The 22,041-nt window shown below is 47.2% G+C and overlaps 2 long non-coding RNA genes across 3 annotated transcripts; one reads left to right on the top strand and one right to left on the bottom strand.

Moving 5' to 3' along the window:
* Positions 1-16,917: 16,917 nt before the first annotated feature.
* LOC135972019 (uncharacterized) lies at positions 16,918-18,934 on the bottom strand. Of its 2 annotated transcripts, none has more exons than XR_010588556.1 (2): positions 18,720-18,934; positions 16,918-17,199 (listed from the first exon to the last, which is right to left on the bottom strand). It is a non-coding gene; the product is annotated as an uncharacterized lncRNA (long non-coding RNA). The 2 variants fall into 2 exon arrangements; XR_012415998.1 differs by having other exon boundaries at positions 18,776-18,934.
* LOC135972018 (uncharacterized) lies at positions 18,749-21,938 on the top strand. Its single transcript, XR_010588555.2, has 2 exons — positions 18,749-18,857; positions 21,498-21,938. It is a non-coding gene; the product is annotated as an uncharacterized lncRNA (long non-coding RNA).
* The last annotated feature ends 103 nt before the right edge of the window (positions 21,939-22,041 follow it).

Below are 22,041 nucleotides of genomic sequence, written 5' to 3'. Positions count from 1 at the left end.
TTTCATTTCCTCTTGATGGGTGGGCTTAACCTGTTTCTCAATTTAGGCAGAGCAAACGGGAGAAGTATTTTAAATTGCCATGATATTCCAAGTTGGTCTTACCTGCAGGCCCCTGAGCATGAGCCCAAAATTCTCTCCAACTCTCCTACGGTATTTGGGTATTTTCCAATTCCTCGGAATGCCAAATATAAATAATCCTTTCCTTAGTTTCCTCCAAAACTCTCCCTTTCTCCTTTCCTTTTGCCCCTTGGCATTTGGGTACCATAACAATGAATTTTGAAATAATACTTTAATCACATTTTATATTCTTGGCCAGGCTCAGTGGCTCATGCCTATAATCCCAACACTTTGGGAGGCCCCATCTCAAATTAAAAAAAAAAATTACATTCTTATGGTGCATTTCTGTTCACTAAATGCGTTCATATCCACTCTTCACAATTGGCAGTAAGGAAGATAGTGTAAATTCCACTTGATGGACGACACAGCTGAGGTTCAAAGAGGTGAACCCAAGGGCCCTAGGTGCTGGCCTTCAAGCCAACACCACTATCTTCTGGTGTGACGAGAAGACAGTCTTTACTGACAGACACGTTTATTTTTATCATGGTAAAATATACATACCAAAGTGTACTGTTTGAACGTTTTAAAGTCTACAGTTCAGTGGCATGAAGTACATTCGCATTGTTGTGCAACTGTCATCACCATCATCTCCAGAATGTTTCATCTTCCCAAACTGAAACTTCATGCTCATTACTCAATCCCCATTTTCCCCTCCCCTCGGCCTCTGGCAGTAGCCCCTCTACTTCCTGTCTGTTTAAACTTGACTACTCTAGGAAGCTCATATGAGTAGAATCATAAGCTATTTTCCCTTCTGTGTGACAGACACTTTTGCAGCAAGATTTCTGAAGATGCCAAGATTCTTTCTTCCACGCATTTGTCTTGGTTCATGTTGCCCATTGGCCAGAAAGAGTGTCTATATCCTAAACCCACCTTCATGGACCTGAACACCATTCATAGACAAGCCCTGCAAAGCAGTTGTTTTCAAACATTTTACATTGAATGTTGTTCATTCTTCTTGTCTTGCAGGTAATTACTTGAGTTGTCATCATCAGAGTAGAGAAAAAAAAAAAAAAAAAAAAGAACTCCTGGAGAAGAATATAAGGCATTTCCGTGTTCCACCTCTGAGGTTCCCAAAGCCCTCTCTCTCCTCCATTGGTGTGTGTGTGTCTGTGTGTGTGTGTGTGTGTGTGTGTGTGTGTGTGTGTGTGTGTGTGGTTTAGGGGAGTTTTTTATTTTAAAACACTCTGTGATTTACTTCAATTCATCTTTTGCCCAGAAAGCCAACACAGCTGCAAATCCGTTCTGCCCAGAAAGCCTTCTAGCCTTCCCAGAGGCCTCTTTGCCTGTTCAGTGTACACTTCCGTCCCTCTGAGGCCCGCTTCTCCCAGCCCACTGCCCCCTGGGGTGCCTGCCCAGCTCCTGAGAGAAGGCACTGCTCCCCGGAAGTGGCCGAGCCTTCTCTGTGGGTTTCTGTAACTTGGAGAAGCGCAGGCTCCCCTGGGGCACCCCTGCTCCTCCTCCTCCCCTCCTTGGGCTTCCCCCTCAGAAAGCTGGCTCTGCTGCCCGCTGGTAAACGGACTGGCTGTCACCATGGCAACAACCTGGCCTGGAGCCGGATGACGCCAGACCTGACTCCCCTTCCCAACCTCACCCAAGTCTGTTTGTTTGGGCTCCAGCTGCTTTTGTTGGGCTTTGTTTTGCTTGTCAGTCTGAAGCAGCTACTTTGCTAATTGGCTGCAGGGGGCTGAGATCCGAATCCCTGGGATACCGAGAAGTCCCGCTCCCTGCCTGGGCAGGATTTCCTGGCACTTTGGAGTATTTCCCCCATCACAGTAACAAGTTCTAAAGGAGCCCTGTTTGATGAACACACACTTGCCCTTTAGGCAAGGCAGAGCCCATAGAAAGACTGAGCATCAGATAATCTGGTAAATGCCCCAATCCGCACACCCAACTTCAGTCAAGAACCCTATCACTAAACCATGCTGGGTTCCAGAATGCCACACTTATGACTAAAGACCAGCCTGTTATTTGATAAAACAAAAGAAGCACACCATGTCAGAGAGCAGTCCAGGTGTGCAGAAACATCAAAAATAAATAAATCCAGGAAGAAAAACAAACAAGTATGTGGATGTTAAGGAACAACTTAGGTGAGTGTGGCGAGAGACATCCAAGTAATTTTCACCTCAAATTTGGGGTGGTTTTGCTGCTTTTATTCAGATAACTGTAGAAGCAAGAATCCAGAATATTGTTTGTGACTCATTTGAAAACATGGCATCTACCCTTCTGCTATTTCATCGGGTTTTTAATCTCCCAAATAATCAATTTTAATAACTTACTTGGTCCCCAGTAATCCTGAATTTACCCTCAGGACTATCAGGGACCAAGCAAGTTATTGCTGTGCTTTAAATTTTTGTTTTGTTTTGTTTCACTCTGTCGCCCAGGCTGGAGTGCAATGGCGCGATCTTGGCCCACTGTGGCCTCCGCCTTCTGCCTCAGCCTCCCAAGTAGCTGAGATTACAGGCACCCGCCACCACGCCCAGCTAATTTTTGTATTTTTAGTAGAGATGTTGGCCAGGCTGGTCTCAAACTCCTGTCGTCAATGGATCCGCCCATCTCGGCCTCCCAAAGTGTTGGGATTACAGGCGTGAGCCACCACACCCAGCCATCTGCTTTGAGATATAAAAAATATGTTTCTGGCCTGGTGCGGTAACTCATGCCTGTAATCCTAGCACTTTGGGAGGCCGAGGCAGACGATTGCCTGAGCTCAGGAATTCAAGACTAGCCTGGGCAACATGGTGAAACCCCATCTCTACTAAAATACAAAAGAAATTAGCCGGATGTGGCAGTGTGCACCTGTAGTCCCAGCTACTTAGTAGGCTGACGAAGGAGAATTGCTTGAACTCAGGAGGCAGAGGTTGCAGTGAGCCAAGATTGTGCCATTGCACTCCAGCACTCCAGCCTTGGCAACAGAGCAAGACTCTGACTCTCAAAAACAAACAAACAAACAAACAAAGATGTTTCTTGTGCATCAACCTTTGAAGCTGTGTAAGAGCGGCCTCAGCTCCTCATCTGTAAAATGGAGATAAATAATACCCACAGCCAGGTTATAAAGGGCTTAGCTCAATTTGCGTACTTACTGAGCTACTATCATCAACTCTCACCTATGCCTTTTTTCTGATGATCCCAACACTTTTCATAAGAACTGCATCATAGGCTGGGTGCGGTGGCTCACGCCTGTAATCCCAGCACTGTGGGAGGCTAAGGCGGGCGGATCACCTGAGGTCAGGAGTTCGAGACCAGCCTGGCCAATATGACAAAATCCCATCTCTACTAAAAATACAAAAATTAGCCGGGCATGGCGGTGGGCGCCTGTAATCCCAGTTACTCGGGAGGCTGAGGCAGGAGAATCGCTTGAACCCCGGGGGGACAGAGGTTGCAGTGAGCTGAGATCACACCACTTCACTCCAGCCTAGGCAAAAGAGCAAAACTCCAAAAAAAGAAAAAGAAAGAAGGAAAGAAGGAAAGAAAAGAAAGGAAAGGAAGGAAGGAGGGAGGGAGGGGGAGAGAGAGAGAGAGAGGAAGGAAGGAAGGAAGGAAGGAAGGAAGGAAGGAAGGAAGGAAGGAAGGAAGGAAGGAAGGAAGGAAGGAAGGGAGGGAGGAAGGGAAAGAAAGGGAAAGAAAAGGAAAGGAAGAAAGAGAGATCACATCATTGCCAGGGACAGTAGCTCTTGCCTGTAATCCCAGCACTTTGGGAGGCCAAGGCGGGCAGATCACCCGACGTCGGGAGTTCAAGACCAGCCTGACCAACATGGAGAAACCCCATCTCTACTAAAAATACAAAATTAGCTGGGCATGGTGGAGCATGCCTGTAATCCCAGTTACTCGGGAGGCTGAGGCAGGAGAATTGCTTGAATCCGGGAGGTGGAGGTTACAGTGAGCTGAGATCGCGCCATTGCACTCCAGCCTGGGCAACAAGAGTGAAACTGCATCTCAAAAAAAAAAAGAAAAAGGCCAGGCGTGGTGGCTCAAGCCTGTAATCCCAGCACTTTGGGAAGCCGAGACAGGCGGATCACGAGGTCAGGAGATCAAGACCATTCTGGCTAACACGGTGAAACCCCGTCTCTACTAAAAATACAAAAAAAAAATTAGCCGGGCGTGGTGGCGGGAGCCTGTAGTCCCAGCTACTTGGGAGGCTGAGGCAGGAGAATGGCATAAACCTGGGAGGCGGAGCTTGCAGTGAGCTGAGATGTGGCCACTGCACTCCAGCCTGGGTGACAGAGCAAGACTCTGTCTCAAAAAAAAGAAAGAAAAAAAAATCACATAATTGAGTCACTTAGCACATATTTACTAAACACCCTAATGGGTCAGCACTGTGCTAGACACTAGGGATAAAAATGATAGGCAAGAAAGACCTTGATAGGCAAGGTCAGCACTGTGCTAGGCACTAGGGATAAAATGATAGGCAAGACAGTCCCTGCCCTTTGGGAGCCTCTGGACTAGTAAGGGAGACAGACATTGGTCAAATAACCACACACAATGTAAAATTACTTCTGTGCCATGTGAGTGAAGCCATCTCAGAGCCCCCCAGACCAGTTCATCCTGCTGCTGAATACCACGGAGGATCTCAGTCATTGCTATAATGAGCAGAAAAATTCCCAGCCAAGTCCTGCCTTCATCCCTGATTTGCAGAATCATGAGCTATAGGAAGTCAGTGTCGGTTTTAAGCCTCTCCAAAGTAAAAATAATTGCATCTCTCTTAGGTGCCTACAGCATTAAGAGGACAATTTTTTAAAAGAGGAAATAAACTACATTTTAGTCCTTTTTTCTAGTTAGGAAACCAGAGCTGAGGTAGGTTTAGCTATAAGAACGCAATGATTTGACCTGCTAAATCCTAAACCCTAAAGTGAAGTCCGTCTGCCATCCTGCAGAAACATCCTGGCGGTTTCCTTCACACCTTGTTTTGCTGAAGAGCGCCCTCTTCTGGCTCGGGACCCTTCTCCAGCCACGCTGCCTCTTGCGGCTGCAGCTTTTGGGATTGTACGCTACGACGTCCATTCCTCCACCAAACCTGTACCGAGCGCTGAGGCCCTGGCAATACAGCCTGAATCAGACACCGGCTCCCCCACCCTTGGGGCTGACAATCATTTGAACTGAGTGTCTGAGATTGCAGGGCAAGCACCGTGACTCTTGTTTGACAAAGAAGGAATTGAGACAGGGAAGGTGGCTAAAACTTTGCTATGTTATTGATGATTTGCGGCTGGATTTTAGGGTTTACGGAGACAAAGAACCTTCCACTGAACATTAGATTGGGCCCACGTTTCTCACTCTCCAAAACCCACCCTGCTGGTCACCCTCTGGTTCCAGACCTCAAGTCTCCTCCATCTTGGAAGTCTCCTCATGACGCTCCAAATGTGCCGTTCTTATTGTCACCTCTGCACTTCCCAAATACCTTTCCCTGCCACCTGCCACTTCATCTCTGTAATAACTCTTCTCCAAAGCCCACCCTCAGCTTCCCTATTCTCTAAGATCCTGTAGACCCCACTGGAGGGTCCCCTGGTGTCCCTGATACTATGGACTGTAATATACATTTAGAAACAGTGTGTGGAAGCATTTGGAAAAATATACCTCGTTGTATATGCTGGCTCATGGAGGGTAGAGGGTAGTCCCTACCTGATAGGGCTGTTCTTTGACTTAAATGATGAGTTTGAAGCACTTGGCACACAGTAAACACTCAGCACAGGATACATGTTAACATGTTCAATGTGGTCACCTGCTTAAAAAGCACATGGTCCTCAAAGCATCTGGGATCATCTTGAGCATATCATAAAGAGATGGAACCCTGCCACCGTGTGGAGAGCAGGGCTCACGCAGGAGGCACCGTGCCCGAGACCCAGGGTATGTTTAGGAATACACAAACATGTTTTCATTTCTTTTGAAAATCAGAAGAAAAAAATTAACTTTTACATTGAAAAAAATTTTGGTTGTTTCGTTTTATTTTGTTTTTGTTTTGTTTTGTTTTGCAGTTAGAGTCTCCTTCTATCCCCCAGGCTGGAGTGTAGTGGTGTGATCTCCTTGGCTCACGGCAGCCTCCTCCTCCCAGGTTCAAGCGATTCTTATGCCTCAGCCTCCCGAGGAGCTGGGATTATAGACGCCCACCACTATGCCCGGCTAATTTTTTGTGTTTTTAGTAGAGAAAGGGTTTCACCATGTTGGCCAGGCTGACCAAACTCCTGACCTTAGGTGATCCACCCGCCTCGGCTTCCCAAAGTATTGGGATTATAGGCGTGAGCCACCATGCCCGTCCTGAGAAAAAGTTTTAATATATAGTATTAATATATTTTTCTTTATACCAATGCAGTCATAAAATATAATTTTATAATTATATTAATTGTTAATCAATATAATTATTAATTAACTTGACAATTAACTGTCAAGTGATTTTTGACAAGGGTGCCAAGACCATTCATTGGGGAAAGGACAGTCTTTTCAACAAATGGTGCTGGGAAAACTGGATATCCACGTGTAAATGAAGTTGAACCCTTGCCTAACACCATATGCAAAGATTAACTCAAAATGCATCAAAGACCCAAATGTAAGACCTAAAGCTATAAAACTCACAGAAGAAAACACAGGAGACAAGCTTCACAACATTAGATTTGGCAATGATCTTTTTGGATATGACACTTTTATTGCATAGGCAATAAAAGAAAAACTAGACAAATTAGACTTCATGAAAATTTTTAAATTTTGTGCAAGAAAAGACACCAGCAACAGAGTGAAAAGGCAACCCACAAGATGAGATAAAACATTTGCAAATCATATAGCTGATAAAGGATTAATATCCAGAATATGTAAAGAACTCCTAAAATTCAACAACAAAAAAAGCAAACAACCCAGTTCAAAAATGGGCAAAAGAGTTGAATAGACATTTCTCCAAAGAAGATATATAAATGGCTAATAAATAAGCACAAAAGATGTTCAACATCACTAGTCATTAGGGAAATGGAGATCAAAACTACAATGAGATGCCACCTCACACCCATTGGGATGGCTACTATTGAAAAAAAAACAAGACCGGGCACAGTGGCTCACGCCTATAATCCCAGCACTTTGGGAGGCCGAGGTGAGTGGATCACCTGAAGTTGGGAGTTCGAGACCAGCCTGACCAACATGGAGAAACCCCATCTCTACTAAAAATACAAAATTAGCTGGGCGTGGTGGTGTATGCCTGTAATCCCAGCTACACAGGAGGCTGAGGCAGGAGAATCGCTTGAACCTGGGAGGCAGAGGTTGCAGTGAGCCAAGATCGTGCCATTGTACTCTAGCCTGGGCAACAAGAGCAAAACTCCGTTTCAAAAACAAAAAACAAAAACACCACACACGCACACACAAGCTAGGTGCAGTAGCTCATGCTTGTAATCCCAACACTTTGGGAGGCTGAGGCAGGAGGATTGCTTGAGCCCAGGAATTTGAGACCAGCCAAAGCAACATAGTGAGACCCCATCTCTATAAAAAAAAAAAAAAAAGGAAAATAAATTAAATTAAATTAAAATTAGCCTATGTGGTGGTCCATGCTTATAGTCCCAGCTACTCGGGAGGCTGAAGTGGGAGGATCGCTTAAGCCCAGGAATTCAAGGCTACAGTGAGCCCTGAGCATAACACTGCACTCCAGCCTGGGCAACACAGCAAGGCTCTCTTAAAAAAAAAAAAAAAACCACACACACACAGAAAATAACAAACATTGTCAAGGATGTAGAAAAATTGGAACTCTATGCACTGTTGGTGAGAATGTAAAATGGCACAGCTGCTGTGGAAAACAGTGTGGGAGTTTCTTTTAAAATTAAAAATAAAATTACCATATGACCCAAAAATTCCACCCTGGGTGTATACCCCCAAAAGTTGAAAGCAGGTCTCAAAGAGATATGTGTACACCCATGTTCATGGCAGCATTATTCATAATAGCTGAAATGTAGAAGCAACCCAAATGTCCATCAATGATGAATGGATAAGCAAAACGTGGCATATATGTATAATGGAATATTATTCAGCCTTGAAAAGGAAAGACATTCCAACACACACTGTAGCCTGAATGAAGCTTGAGGGCATTATACTACATGATACAAGCAGTCAGAAAAGGATACCCACCGTATGATTCCACTTATATGAGGTCCCTTAAAATCATAGCTAGAGAAAGTAAAATGGTGGGTGCCAGGGGCTGGGGAGAGGGAAGAATAAGAAATTATTGTTTAATGGGTACAGAGTTTCAGTTTTAGGAGATAGAGTTCTAGAGACAGATAGTGGGATGGTGGTGACAGCTTCAGGACATTGTGAATGTATTTAATACCACTGACCTGGACACTTAAAAATGGTTAAGATGGTAAATGTTCTGTGTATTTTACCACAATTTATAAAAAATTGGGGGGAAAAAAAAGGCCTGGGCATGGTGGCTCACACCTGTAGTCCCAGCACTTTGGGAGGCTAAGGAAGGCAGAGTGTTTAGCCCAGGAGCTGGAGACAAGGTTTTGTACAAAACTATGTCTGTACAAAAAAATACAAAAATTAGCCAGACGTGGTGGCACACACTTAGAGTCGCAGCCACCAGGCCCAATCAGGAAATTTATTCTTTTTTTTTTTTCTTTTTCTTCTTTTTTGAGACAGTCTTGCTTTGTCACTCAGGCTGGAGTGCAATGGCGCCATCTTGGCTCACTGCAACCTCCGCCTCCCAGGTTCAAGCGGTTCTCTACCCCAGCCTCTGGAGTAGCTGGTTATTACAGGCACCCGCCACCACACCTGGTTAATTTTTGTGTTTTTAGGAGAGACAGGGTTTCACTATGTTGGCCAAGCTGGTCTTGAACTCCTGACCTCGTGATCCGCCCGACTCGGCCTCCCAAAGTGCTGGGATTACAGGCGTGAGCCACCACACCCGCCCCAATTTATTCTTAAGAATACACTCAGGCCGGGTGCGGTGGCTCGTCTCTACTAAAAATACAAAAAATTAGCCAGGCGTGGTGGCGGGCGCCTGTAGTCCCAGCTACTCGGGAGGCTGAGGCAGGAGAATGGCGTGAACCCAGGAGGTGGAGCTTGCAGTGAGCCAAGATCGCGCCACTGCACTCCAGCCTGGGCAACAGAGTGAGACTCCGTCTTGGGGAAAAAAAAAAAAAAAAAAAAAAAAGAGCGTTGTGTGTTTTACAGTTCAGGCACGGTGTCTATCCCCTCGGTCGAAGATTGTCATATCCTCCAGTGGTCAAGAGGGGGCGCATCGACTCAGCCTAAAGCGTGGAAATCACACTGGCGTGATCACAGATGCCAAAGTCTGAAAGCCTTGGTCCTGGAATTAGCATTATGGACTTCACCTGGAAGCTTGTTAGAGCCGCAGAATCTCGATCCTACCTGAGATCTGCATCAGAATTTGCGCCTTAAGAAGATCCCGGTCGAAGGACAGGTGCGGTGGCTCAGGTCTGTAATCCCAGCACTTTGGGAGGCTGAGGCAGGCAGATCAGGAGTTCCTACTGGTCAGGAGTTCAAGACACAGCCTGGTCAACATGATGAAACCTCGTCTCTACTAAAAATACAAAAATCAGCCGGGTATGCTGGTGTGTGCCTGTAATCCCAGATACTTGGGAGGCTGAGGCAGGAGAATGGCTTGAACCCAGGAGGCAGAGGTTGTAGTGAGCCGAGATCACGCCACTGCACTCCAGCCTGGGCAACAGAGCGAGACTTGGTCTCAAAAAATAAAAATAAAAAATAAAAATAAAAAAAAAGAAAATCCCCGGGGTAATTTATAGACACATTAAAGTTTGAGAAGTACTGGTTGAAAGTGTCTAGTCGTAGAAAGGGAAGCTTCTTCAAGGGAAAAGAGCATAGGAAAGGAGCTGGCTAAGGCATCCCTCGAAGCCCCCAAATGTCCTGTTCCTTCAACCAAGCAACCAGCATCAATCAAGATGGAACTGAAGCCATAGGAGAGGGTGTAAAAACATTGCATTGGTCACAAATGCATAGGCCTGTCCGGGCGCAGTGGCTCATGCCTGTAATCCCAGCACTTTGGGAGGCGGAGACAGAGGGATCACTTGTGGTCGGGAGTTTGAGACCAGGCTGGGCAATATGGTGAAACCCTATCTTTACAAAAATTAAAACAATTAGCCAGATGTGGTAGCGTGCTCCTGTAATACTAGCTACTCAGGAGGCTGAGGCAGGAGAATCGCTTGAACCAGGGAAGTGGAGGTGGCGGTGAGCCAAGATGGTACCACTGCACTCCAGCCCGGGGGACAGAGCAAGACTCAGTCTCAAAAAAAAAAAAAAAAAAAAGCATAGGCTTTTTCCATTTCGATAAATGCTTATTGAGTGTTACTATGTGCTGGGCATCAGGGATACAATTGTGAGCAAAAATCAGACCCTGTTCCTGCCCTCATGGAGCTTTCAGACTAGTGGGGACACCAAGTGTGTGTAATCCCACAATCACACATAAGTACAAACCTTGACCTTGCTCTGCAGGTACAGAGAGAGGGCCCTGACAGGCTGCTTTACATGGAATGGTCAGAGAAATCCTCAGAAGTCTTGTGAGGATTTCGTTTTGTTTTGTTTTCAGAGTTGGGGTCTCGCTTTGTCATCCAGGCTGGAGTAAAGTGGTGCCATCATGGCTCATTGCAGCCTCCACCTCCAAGCCTCAAGCAATCCTCCCACCTCAGCCTCCCAACTAGCTGGGACCACAGGTGTGCACCACCACGTCTAGATAATTTTGTCTATTTTTTGTAGAGATGAGGTCTCACTGTGTTGCCCAGGCTGGTCTTGAACTCCTCAGCTCAAGTGATCCTCTTGTCTCGGCCTCCCAAAGTGCTGGGATTACAGGGGTGAGCCACCAGGCCTGACCAGGAAGTCAGCTTCAAGCTAGAGATCTGAAGGATTCGTGGGAGTTAACCAGGAAAGAGGAGAGTTCCTGTGGGGGGGGGTTGGCGGGGGGGAAGAATGTACAAAGGTCACACAACAGAGAGGAACATGCTCACTCAAGGAACTGAGAGAAGACAGCCATGGAGTGATGCAAGATGAGGCTGAGAGGAGGGCAGGAAGGGGCAGCCTCAACGGGGCCAGGGACCAGAGGACACAGGCTCACCTAGACCTGAGAGTGGTAGCCTCCCAGTTCCCAAAGTGACTAGTGCATGGTTCTGCCTCCCGGGGACCCTGCACCAAATGGCCCATGTGGATGTCTCACCTCTGTCCTTCCAGTTCCCATTCTCTTCCCATCCTCCCCTACTCTCCCCACTACTAATCCTTTCTTCACCCTGTCACTATCAGCTCCTCTATTGCTTATCCTCTTCTCGCTTGCCCTCCCCAGCATCTTCCTCTTTTTTTTTTTTTTTTTTTTTTTTTTTTTTTGAGGCAGCATTTCACTCTGTTGCCCCCAGGCTGGAGTGCAGTGGCATGATTGTGGCTCACTGCAGCCTCAAACTCCCAGGCTCAGTTGATCCTCTCAGCTCAGCCTCTCAAGTAGCTCGGACTACAGGTGCACGCCACCATGCCAAGCTAAATTTTTTTGTATTTTCTGTAAAGATGGGGTTTCGCCATGTTGCCTAGGCTGGTCTTGAACTGCTGAACTCAAGCGATCCACCAGCCTCGGTCTCCCAAAGTGCTAGAATTACCAGCATGAGCCACTGCACCCAGCCTCATTTACCATCTCCACCTGCTCCCAACTTTTCCAGGAAATCAGATGTCAATCTCCAAGCCAACTTCTTCCCCTGAAAAGAAGACACTCTTTAAGTTAGACACAACCAGCATTCATTGAGAGCTCCCCATGTGCTGGGCCCGGCATCACTTTCCACATTTTTTTCATTTAACCCTCACAGCAATCTTATCCAATAGCTACTATCATTCCAGTTTTACACTTGAGGAAATTGAAGTGTAGAGAGAGTAAGTAATTTTCTCAAGATTACACAGCTAGAAACTGGTTGAACCAAGACTGCCCTCCTGTGTGATAACAGGGACTGCACATTGTCCTGTTTGACAGTATGCTGACTGCACGACTGCATTTCGAAAGCCTTCAAAATGTGCACACCCTTTGGCCCACTTCTGAAAAAGTCATCTTAGATGTGTACAGAGGTCCCGGCAGCATTTCTATAATAGCACAGAATTTAGAAACAACTCAAAGGTTCAACGATATAGGGTTGGTTAAATTGTGGGTCATTTAGAACTAGAAATCTATGTAACTTATTTTTGTTTGTTTGTTTGTGTTTGTTTGTTTTTGAGACACAGTCTCGCACTGTCACCTGGGCTGGAGTGCAAATGACAGGATCTCAGCTCACTGCCACCTCCACCTCCCAGGTTCAAGCGATTCTCCTGCCTCAACCTCCCAAGTAGCTAGGATTACAGGTGCATGCCACCATGCTGGGCTAATTTTTTGTGTTTTTAGTAGAGACAGGGCTTCACTGTTGGCCAGGCTGGTCTCAAACTTCTGACCTTATGATCCACCCACCTTGGCCTCCCAAAGTGCTGGGATTACAGGCGTGAGCCACCACGCCCAGCCTCATGACTATTAAAGTGATCATGTAAAAAAAATTGATGTCCATGAACTACCATGTAGGAGCAGCAAAATTACAATACTTGTAATTACAAATATTACAGCATGGTTCTGTTTTGCAAAAACTACAGTATGTAAATTGAAGTATAAAACTAACATGCAAAGAGGACCGCTTGTGGCCAGGAGTTTGAGACCAGCCTGGCCAGCATAGTGAGACCCCCCCCATCTCTATAAAAAATAAAATATTAGCCCAGAGTGGTGGCATGTGCTTCTAGTCTCAGCTGCTCAAGAGGCTGAAGTGGGAAGGTCACTTGAGCCCAGGAGTTGAAGGGTGCAGTGAGCTAGGATCGTGCCACTGCACTATTCCAGCCTGGGTGACAGAGCAATATCCTGTCCAAAAAATAAATTAAAAATACAACTAGTGTGTGTATTGGAAAGGTAGAATTAAAAATGTTGACAGTGGTTATTCCTGTGATGGGACTACAGTCAATTTTTATTTTCTCTATTTTTTAAGGATCTGAATTTTCAAAGGTTTCTGCCAGGAGCATGTATTTCTTTTGGGAAAAGTTTTTTTAAAACAAGTGAAGAGGTATTGGAAACTTCCCATTTATTATGTTGTTATCTATTTTAAAAACAAACGTACTACTCTGCTGAGAATGTTTTGAAAAATTTTTTTTTTTTTTTTTTTTTTTGAGACGGAGTCTCGCCCTGTCGCCCAGACTGGAGTGCAGTGTCCGGATCTCAGCTCACTGCAAGCTCCGCCTCCCGGGTTTACACCATTCTCCTGCCTCAGCCTCCCGAGTAGCTGGGACTACAGGCGCCCACCACCTCCCCCGGGTAGTTTTTTGTATTTTTTAGTAGAGACGGGGTTTCACTGTGTTAGCCAGGATGGTCTCGATCTCCTGACCTCGTGATCTGCCTGTCTTGGCCTCCCAAAGTGCTGGGATTACAGGCTTGAGCCACCGCGCCTGGCCTGAAAATATTTTTTTCCTATTACAAAAGCAATATGTACTTGCCAAAAAAAAACAATCAGAAAGTACAGACAAGCAAAAAGAAGAAAATAAAAACACATTCCCTCCCACCCAGGAACAGCCAATATTCGCACCTTCATGACTCTTCATAAGCTATGGTTTTTGTTTTGTTTTGGTTTTTTTTTTTTTTCTTAAGAGATAGTGTCTCACTATGCTGGCCAGGTTGGTCTTGAACTCCTGGCCTCAAGTGATCCTCCCACCTCAGCCTCCCACAGTGCTGGGATGAGCCACCAAGCCTGGTCCACGTTTTTTTTGTTTTTGTTTTTTTTTAAGATAGCTTCAACCTTCAAGTTCTGCTGCAGGGGTTACTCAGGGCCCACCCTGTTGCCATCACTGGAAATATGAGTTTGGAAGGAGGTTTGCAGAGTCCTCTGTGATCCCCAGTTCCTAAGATGGTTTTCCTAAGATGGGGCTGTGTTTGGGATCCCCAAATCACAGCTAGTGGTAACAGTGGTAGACACCCTGGCCCTGGCCTGTTTCGGAGCACAAAACTCCTCATGTGTCATGGGGGCCCGGAGCTGTCAAGTATGAGGACCTTAAGAGTAATTCCTCACACGTTTGGGATTGCGACACCCTATCACTGTTTGATTTTGCAACCCTCCTTCCCCTTTCAAAAAGAACTGAAGGAATACATGCAGCATTTGCATATTCCGTTGAGTACTTTTCCACACACGGAGTTGAAGGGAATTAAGATTAATTCGGCTGCAAGACTACCAAAACCCTCCTTCCCCCACCCCTCAGATAATTGCAGGCAATCAGTCAGTCTTCAGTTGGAGTGAAGGATGGCAGCTTTGAGGAGCCATGAAGGCAAGTTCTGCCATGAGGAAGGCCACCCCAGGCCTGGGAGTCCATGTTCCAGGGCCAGATATCCCTGGGCCATTCTGACACTCCCCCAAACCCCACGCACACACAACCAGAGGTTTCCAAGGCCCACCCACACCCTCTCTACTAAAGTCTCCCCTCCTGGGAAGGAGAGCAAGAGAGGCCTCCAGCTCCTGGCATCCAGCCCCAGTGGGTCCACGCCCTCAGCACAGCCCTGGAGCAGAAAATGTTCTTAGAGCTGATGTGCAAGTCGGACCGTTTCTGTTTCCTCAAATGGGGTGATATTTACTCCTGGCGCAGACCCAGGCCCACCCTCCCACCAAGCTCCACAAGTTGAGCTGGTCTCGTTGCTATTTGATATGTTCAATCTTTCTGGAAACTTCAACGACCTTGGAAACGCTATTCTCCTTTACATGTGACTCCTCTTGTCCATAATAATAACTATAGTTTCTCTTTATTATGCTCCTTCTGTGCCAGGCGCATTACAAACACGCAATACCTACAACAGTCTTTTGAAATAGACACAATTATTCCCATTTCACAGATAAGAACATTGAGGTTCCGAGAAGTTATCTGCGCAAAGTCACACAAGTACCGACAGAGATAGGAGTCAACCCAGACCTGCCTGACCCCGAAGCTTATGCACTGCCCTGAAAGGTCACTGCTAGAGGGAACCAAGAGCACATATAATCAACCCCCATTCCATCGACAAGACAGCTAAGCTGGAAAATTCATTTACAAACAGTTACATGGTACTTATGAGGTGCAAGATGCTGCTTTAGCACTTTACAAATACCAACTAATTCACCCTCATTGTATCACTATGAGATGGATACTTTTTTTTTTTAGAGACAGAGTCTGCTCAGTCACCCAGGCTGGACTACAGTGACGCGATCTTGGCTCACTTCGACCTCTGCCTCCTGAGTTCAAGAGATTCTCTTGCCTCAGCCTCCAGAGTAGCTGGGACTACAGGCGCGTGCCACCACACGCGGCTGATTTTGGTATTTATAGTAGAGATGGGGTTTCACCATGTTGTCCAGGCTGGTCTCGAGCTCTTGACCTCTGGTGATCTTCCCACCTTGGCCCCCCAAAGTGCTGGGATTACAGGCAGGAGCCACCACGCCCAGCCTTTTTTTACAGATGAGAAAACTGAGGCACAGAGAGAAGAGTAAACTTGTCCAGGGACACACAGCAAGTGGTAGAGTCTGGATATGAAGTTAACCTTAGAGCTGCATCTTCTATCCCGGAAGCAGAGGCCCATCTCTCCTAAGTCTTTGTCCTTTGACCTGTCTACACCACCGCCACTCTCCTCATCTTTCTGAGAGTCCTCTTCAAATTTCAGACTTCCTCATCCCACTCTGGGTGATGTTACTGTTCTCTTGTGAAATTGCTTTGTGAAACGACTTATTGTGCAAGGCCATATTTGATTAGATCACTATCCAGAGTCCCTAAAGAACTAAGAGTTCTTTAGGAAGGTTTATCGAAGCAAAAGCTCAGGGTTGTTTCTGTGGAAACTAATCAATCAATTCAATAAACAAGGGCTTATTGAGAGCAGTTTGTGTCCCCAGCCCTGTGCTGGGCACCCTGGGGTCTGTGAACAAAAAAGACGTACAGACTTGGACCCCAATAAAGAAACACAGTATATAAGTGCACACTGGGTGCGGAACCTGTGTACAGCCATATTTCAAAAGACGTATAGGATGGCTGGACGCAGTGGCTCATGCCTGTAACCCCAGCACTTTCGGAGGCCAAGGCGGGTGGATCACTTGAGGTCAGGAGTTCAAGACCAGCCTGACAAACATGATGAAACCCCATCTCTACTAAAAATACAAAAAATCAGCTGGGCATGGTGGCGGGTGGCTGTAATCCCAGCTACTCGGGAGGCTGAGGCAGAATTGCTTGAACCCGGGAGGCGGAGGTTGCAGTGAGCGGAGATTGCGACACTGCACTCCAGCCTGGGTGACACAGTGAGACTCCAGCTCAAAAATAAAAAACAAAAAAGACGCATAGGAAAGGAAAGTCAGGAAAAGTGTTTAGGTAAGGGGTGGAATTTGAAATAGGCTTTTTTTTTATTTGAGACAGTCTCACTTTGTCACCCAAGCTGAAGAGCAGTGGCCTGATATCAGCTCACTGCAACCTCCGTCTCCCGGGTTCAAGTAATTCTCCTGCCTCAGCTTCCCAAGTAGCTGGGATTACAGGCATCTGCCACCTTGCCCAGCTAAATTCTGTATTTTGAGCAGAGACAGGGTTTCAACATGTTGGCCAGGCTGGTCTCAAACGCCTGACCTCAAGTGATCCGTCTGCCTCAGCTTCCCAAAGTGCTGGGGTTACAGGGGTGAGCCACCGCACCTGACCTGAATTTGAAAGAAGGGGCAGGGTTCGGATAGCAGGAAGAGAAAGAGCAGACTTCGCAGCAGCAACAGGCATGTTTTCTGCATCCAAATCTACCAGATCCTCAGAAAGAAACCAAAGACAGAAAAGGCTACAATGGCTCGTGTGTTTTGGTTTGGCTTGGGGTTGTCAAGTTTCGCTTGTTCCACCGGAGTGAATACAGAAAAACTCCCTTGCTGGCAGCACCGCGAGGAGGCTTCTGGATGAGAAGGGCGCGCTGCCTCACATGTGCACTAGGAGGCAGAGCTGCCGCGGGGCTGCTGTAACTCCGAGAACAACCAGGGAGCAAGGGGAAGGATCCCAGACCCTTCCTCAAATCCGCGGGCTGCAGGGCCAGAGGGCAGTTGGAAAGCAGTCGTCTTCTTAGTCCGAGTTGCCTTCATTTTCAGCCTAGAAGTTAGGGAAGAAACACCCCCAGTTAAGAGGAAGTTGGGTGAGACTGAAAGGGGAAAGACAAAGAGAGCAGCATTAAAGAGGCACTCTTCCCCACCCCCAGCAAGGAACCTCCGTGTGCCTTGAGAAGACTTCCAAACAGCAGAAAAGGGTTAGGGCTACTCATGCCTCCTGCTGTAGTCTTGGCTGAGAAAAGTTTAATGCAAGGCTTGGGTAACTGTGAAAAGTGACCAACTGCTAGACGAAGACTAGTTTCAGAACAGCCAACTCCTGTTCCCTGGACAGGGGTGACCATTCCAGCCCTCTAAGGAGGAGTGCTTGAGGCTTTAGGAAGTACACAATTATTGGCCATCCCCCTAGGCCCTGGTGTCATGGTGAGGGCTGCGTGTGGCAGCAGACGTGACAATGGCATTCTTTAAGAGCCCTGAAGTCAATATTTAGCCTAAATGTACAACCCACCAGCTGAGCCAGGCAACAGGGTTCTGAAGCACAGGAAGTTAGAAGCACCTAGGCGATGTGGAACACTATTTGAAGCTAGATATCCTGACTTTTATCAGTTTCTAACTAGCTGTGCAAGTTTGGATGGCTGAACCAACTTCTCTGAGCTTTAATTTCCCTGTTGGCGAAATAGGTTAAATTAGATTAAGTCTCCGATGTGCCTTCCAGCTCTGAAACTCTAGAAAACACACACTCCTTCAGCCAGAGGAACTGGGGAATCTAGGGGGCAGGAATGGGGGTGGGAGGATGGCGACAGGCGTCTTGAGGGATTAACCCCACGCTTCTCCTCGCAATTGCAATCGGCTCCCCAGCAGTGGCCACTGCGGCACTGCCTGCCCCACCCCCGCCCTCCGGGCCCGGCGGTACACACCCACGGCTCCCTCAGAGACTTCTGGAATCTCGCTGGATTTCTCCCAGGAATGCTTATTGCCCTTTAGATCTGCAAATCGCTTTACATCAGCAACCCTGCCGCGCGATTATTAATCATCGCAATATTCTCCCCCATCCCCTACCCTCCCCGCTCCCGCCCCCGGCCTGGAAGAGGAATTGCAGGGGTCCGGATTTATGAACGTGATTCGTATTATTCATTCAATAATCAGTTAACTAAAGTTCATTAAGCGCCTAATAGGAGCAAGGTGCAGAGACACACAAATCCAATCACCACAGGGGGCAGAACTGTAGGGGTCCATGCTCAAAGAAATTCACTGATATTCCAGTTATGTCCTGGGGAGGGGGTGGTTAGTGGGTGATGGAAGTCCCTCACAAGTCTGATGACAAGGCTGCAACCATTATGGACCACTCCCACGGTTCATTTTATCAAGCCAGGAAAAGGCAAGTGGCCTTCCCAAGGTCACTTATCCCCCGAGAGGCAACGCTGACCCCAGAACCGCGGTCTTCAAAGCTTTCCACTGCGCCATGAAGGAAAATTTTGAGTTGAAGCCTATAAAATACAGCGTTGGGCGAGGGATGGCATGATTTCCGGGCACAGAGTGAGAAAATCGTGATCCCAGATCACCCACCCACAACAAACGAGACAGCCCCAAATCTTGACTGCAGCCTCAACCAGCAGACGCACAGGAATGCTGGAAACAGCTCATCCATCAATCGCGGCGTCCTCTCTCTGGGCCCCCAGCGCCCCTGCCCTCGCCTCCGCCCAGGTGGGTCCCGGGGCAGGGGGCGGGGGTCTCGTGGCTCGGAGCCTCTGCCCAGCATTCCAGGGGGCGGGGCAGGAACCGGGGGCGGGGCGCGGCGGGAGTCCCGCCCTCAGCCTATCCCGGGCCGGCTGCGCAGTGGCTGAGCCAAATATGGGCAGAGCGGAAGCGGAGGGCTGACGTCACGGCGCCGGGTGGGGACCGCGCTGCGGGGCGGTGACGGGAGTCGCTGACGGCGCCTACGTGTCACCGTGGAAACCAAACAGTAAACAGAGGATTCGCGAGCTCCTGGCACCGCCTGGCCCTGCGACCTGGCCTGGAGCGAAGGGCCGGAAGCTGGGAAGGGCCAGGAGAAACTTTGGCCTGGCGGACGAGGACAGGAGCGCGGCAAGGGTGTAGAGAGGGCGGTGAAGGGGACGCTGAGAGAGCACTCCCAAACGTCCCTCCCTGAGGTTCCTGGAAGCCGGCGCTGCCTCTGCCCAGGGGCCAGCAAGGGCTGGTCAGGAACGGAAGGAAACCCTCCTGTCCCTACTTTTTCTTTTACTTTTTTTTTTTTTTTTTTTTTGAGATGGACTCTCGCTCGATCGCCCAGGCTGGAGTGCACTGGCGCGATCTCGGCTCACTGCAACCTCCGCCTCCCGGGTTCAAGCGATTCTCCCGCCTCAGGCTCCCAAGTAGCTGGAACTACAGGTGCGCGTCACCGTACCCGGCTAATTTTTTACATTTTTAGTAGAGACGGAATTTCACCACGTTGGCCAGGTTGATCTCGAACTCCTTACCTCAGGTGATCCGCCCACCTCGGCCTCTCAAAGTGCCGGGATTACCGCGCCCGGCCTCTCCTGTCCCTTCTGAGGGCCTCCCTGCCTGCAAGGTTGTTGGGGATACTGATTTTGCTTTGTTTTTCCTTTATAATGGCTAAGAGTTCAGGCATTGAAGCCACACTGCCTGGACTCAAATTTCAGCCCTGCCACTCCAGTTGGATGATCTTGAGCAGATCTCTGGGTCCCAGACTAACAGGACCTACCTTTAAGAGTAGATGAGGACTTTTAAAATGAGTGTGTGTGTGTGTGTGTTTGGAACAGTGTCAAGCATGTTGTGAGCCCCAAGTTAGTGTTGAGTGTTTATTTTTATTTCCAGGCAGCACAAGAGAAACTTACCTAGTATTAGTAGTGCAACTCCTAAATCATACTACTGATGTAATGTTTTTTTCTCGAGTCTTCCTTAGATTTAAAATAAACAAAAGGGGCCAGGCACTGTGGTCCACGCCTGTAATCCCAGCACTTTGGGAGGCCAAGGCAGGAGGATCAGTTGAGCCTAGGAGTTCTAGACCAGCCTGGGCAACATAGGGAGACCCCGACTCTACAAAAATAAAAATAAAAAAATTAGCTGGGCATAATAGCACACACCTGTGATCCCAGCTACTTGGGAGGCTGAGGTGGGAAGATCTTGGGCCAGGGCAGTCGAGGCTGCAGTGAGCCTTGATTGCAGTCACTGCACTCCAGCCTGAGTGACACTGGGAGACCCTCTTTCAAAAATAAATAAAATAAGCAAAAGGAATTATCTATTTTAAAGATAATTTTCAAATCTAGTAAAAATATTTGATGTATTAACTAAAATGTGCATTTGTCAAATAAAAACATGGCAAAGCACTGTATCACACTGCTTCACAGTTTTAAATTTGAAACACAAAAACTCCAAATGGTTACATGGAACAGAAGCAACCCAAATTCAGTCCTCACAGTCACTGTGTTATCTCTGTTTTTTAAGTAATTTTTAAAAATGAAGGGTACGTATTACATTATTCAAACTCAATAGTAATCCCAGCAAATGTTTAGAACTTAAAACAACAAAAGATATTTTCAGGAAGAAGTACTTTGTCACTGACAACATTAGAATTGCCAGCTCATAGTGTTTATTTAAAAGGCAGACTGCTCAAAGACCTGAGTGTGACCAGTGCTGGCCTGGATGCCCTACCTGGGACCTCTCATCCCCTTCCCCCAACAGACCCGGATACATAATCCCTTACCTCGAACCGATGAGCAAGGCCATGCTCCAACTGAAGGCTCTAGAGTCTTCAGACCTCACCGAGGTCGTGGCTTACAGCTCCTATTGGTACAAGCTCCAAACCAAGTGGTGCTCCAGTCCATGGCTGAGTGGCACTGCCAGCACCAGGAGCAAGCGATGCTCAAACTTGCAGAAGCCATGAATGCCCTCAAACTAGGCCCTTGGACGAAGCAAATCAGCTTCCAGCCAATGATGGAGGCCAGGATGTAGAGATTAGGTTGTGGCCAGAGTCGGAGTGATTCCAGCTCGGTTTAAACTCTGCTCCAGCCTGAGGAATTAAGGAAAAACCATCTGTTTGGGGATCTCTGCCCTTGCTCTGAGTCCTGTTGTGAATATCTTTTTTGAAGGTTGCCAATTAAAGAAGAAAGTTTTGGGGTTTTCTCATTTTTTCTTTATCAAGAATAAAGTTTTAAATAAGGAAAAATGGTAAAAGGCAGACCAACTTTTTTTGGTTTTATTATTTGTTTGAAATTCTAAGCAGATAATGTGATCTCTTGTGGATAACAAATCCTAGGGTGACCCATAGTAATTCCTGCTTCCTGATGTCCATACCTTTGTGTAATTCCCTCCATCTGAGTGCAGGTGGAACCTGAGACTTGCCTCTTAATGCAAAGGTGACGGGATGTCTTTGTCTGTGTATGGCCCCATCTTGCTGACATGCTGGAGAGGTTCTCCTTGCAGGCTTGATTATGTGAGCAGCTATGTTGAAGAAGTTTACAAGGCAGCCTCTAGAACCGAAGGATAACCTTCAGCCAACAGCCAGCAAAACACCGGAGCTCTTAGTAACACAGCCACAAGGAAATAAAGTCTGTGAACAACCTGAGTGAGCTTGGAGGTGGACTCTTCCCCACTTAAGCATCCAGCTGAAAACACAGCTCAGCTGACACCTTGATTGCAGCCTTGCGAGACCTTGAACACAAAACTGTTCTATTCAAAAGATGGATGGAGTTTGCTAGATAAGCATCTGGCTATACCTGGACTTCTGATTTGCAGAAACTGTGAGATAATAAATGTGTGTTGTTTTAAGCTGCTAAGTTTGTGGTAAACTGTTGTACAGAAATAGAACACAAATACATTCTCATTGCCTATCCCTAAAACAGACTGCTCCCACCTCCCCATGCTTGGT

The sequence above is a fragment of the Macaca fascicularis genome, chromosome 7 (assembly GCF_037993035.2).
Source record: "Macaca fascicularis isolate 582-1 chromosome 7, T2T-MFA8v1.1".
NCBI lineage: Eukaryota > Metazoa > Chordata > Mammalia > Primates > Cercopithecidae > Macaca > Macaca fascicularis.
Note: the sequence above shows the minus strand (reverse complement) of the source record. Positions and strands in the feature narration are given on the sequence as shown.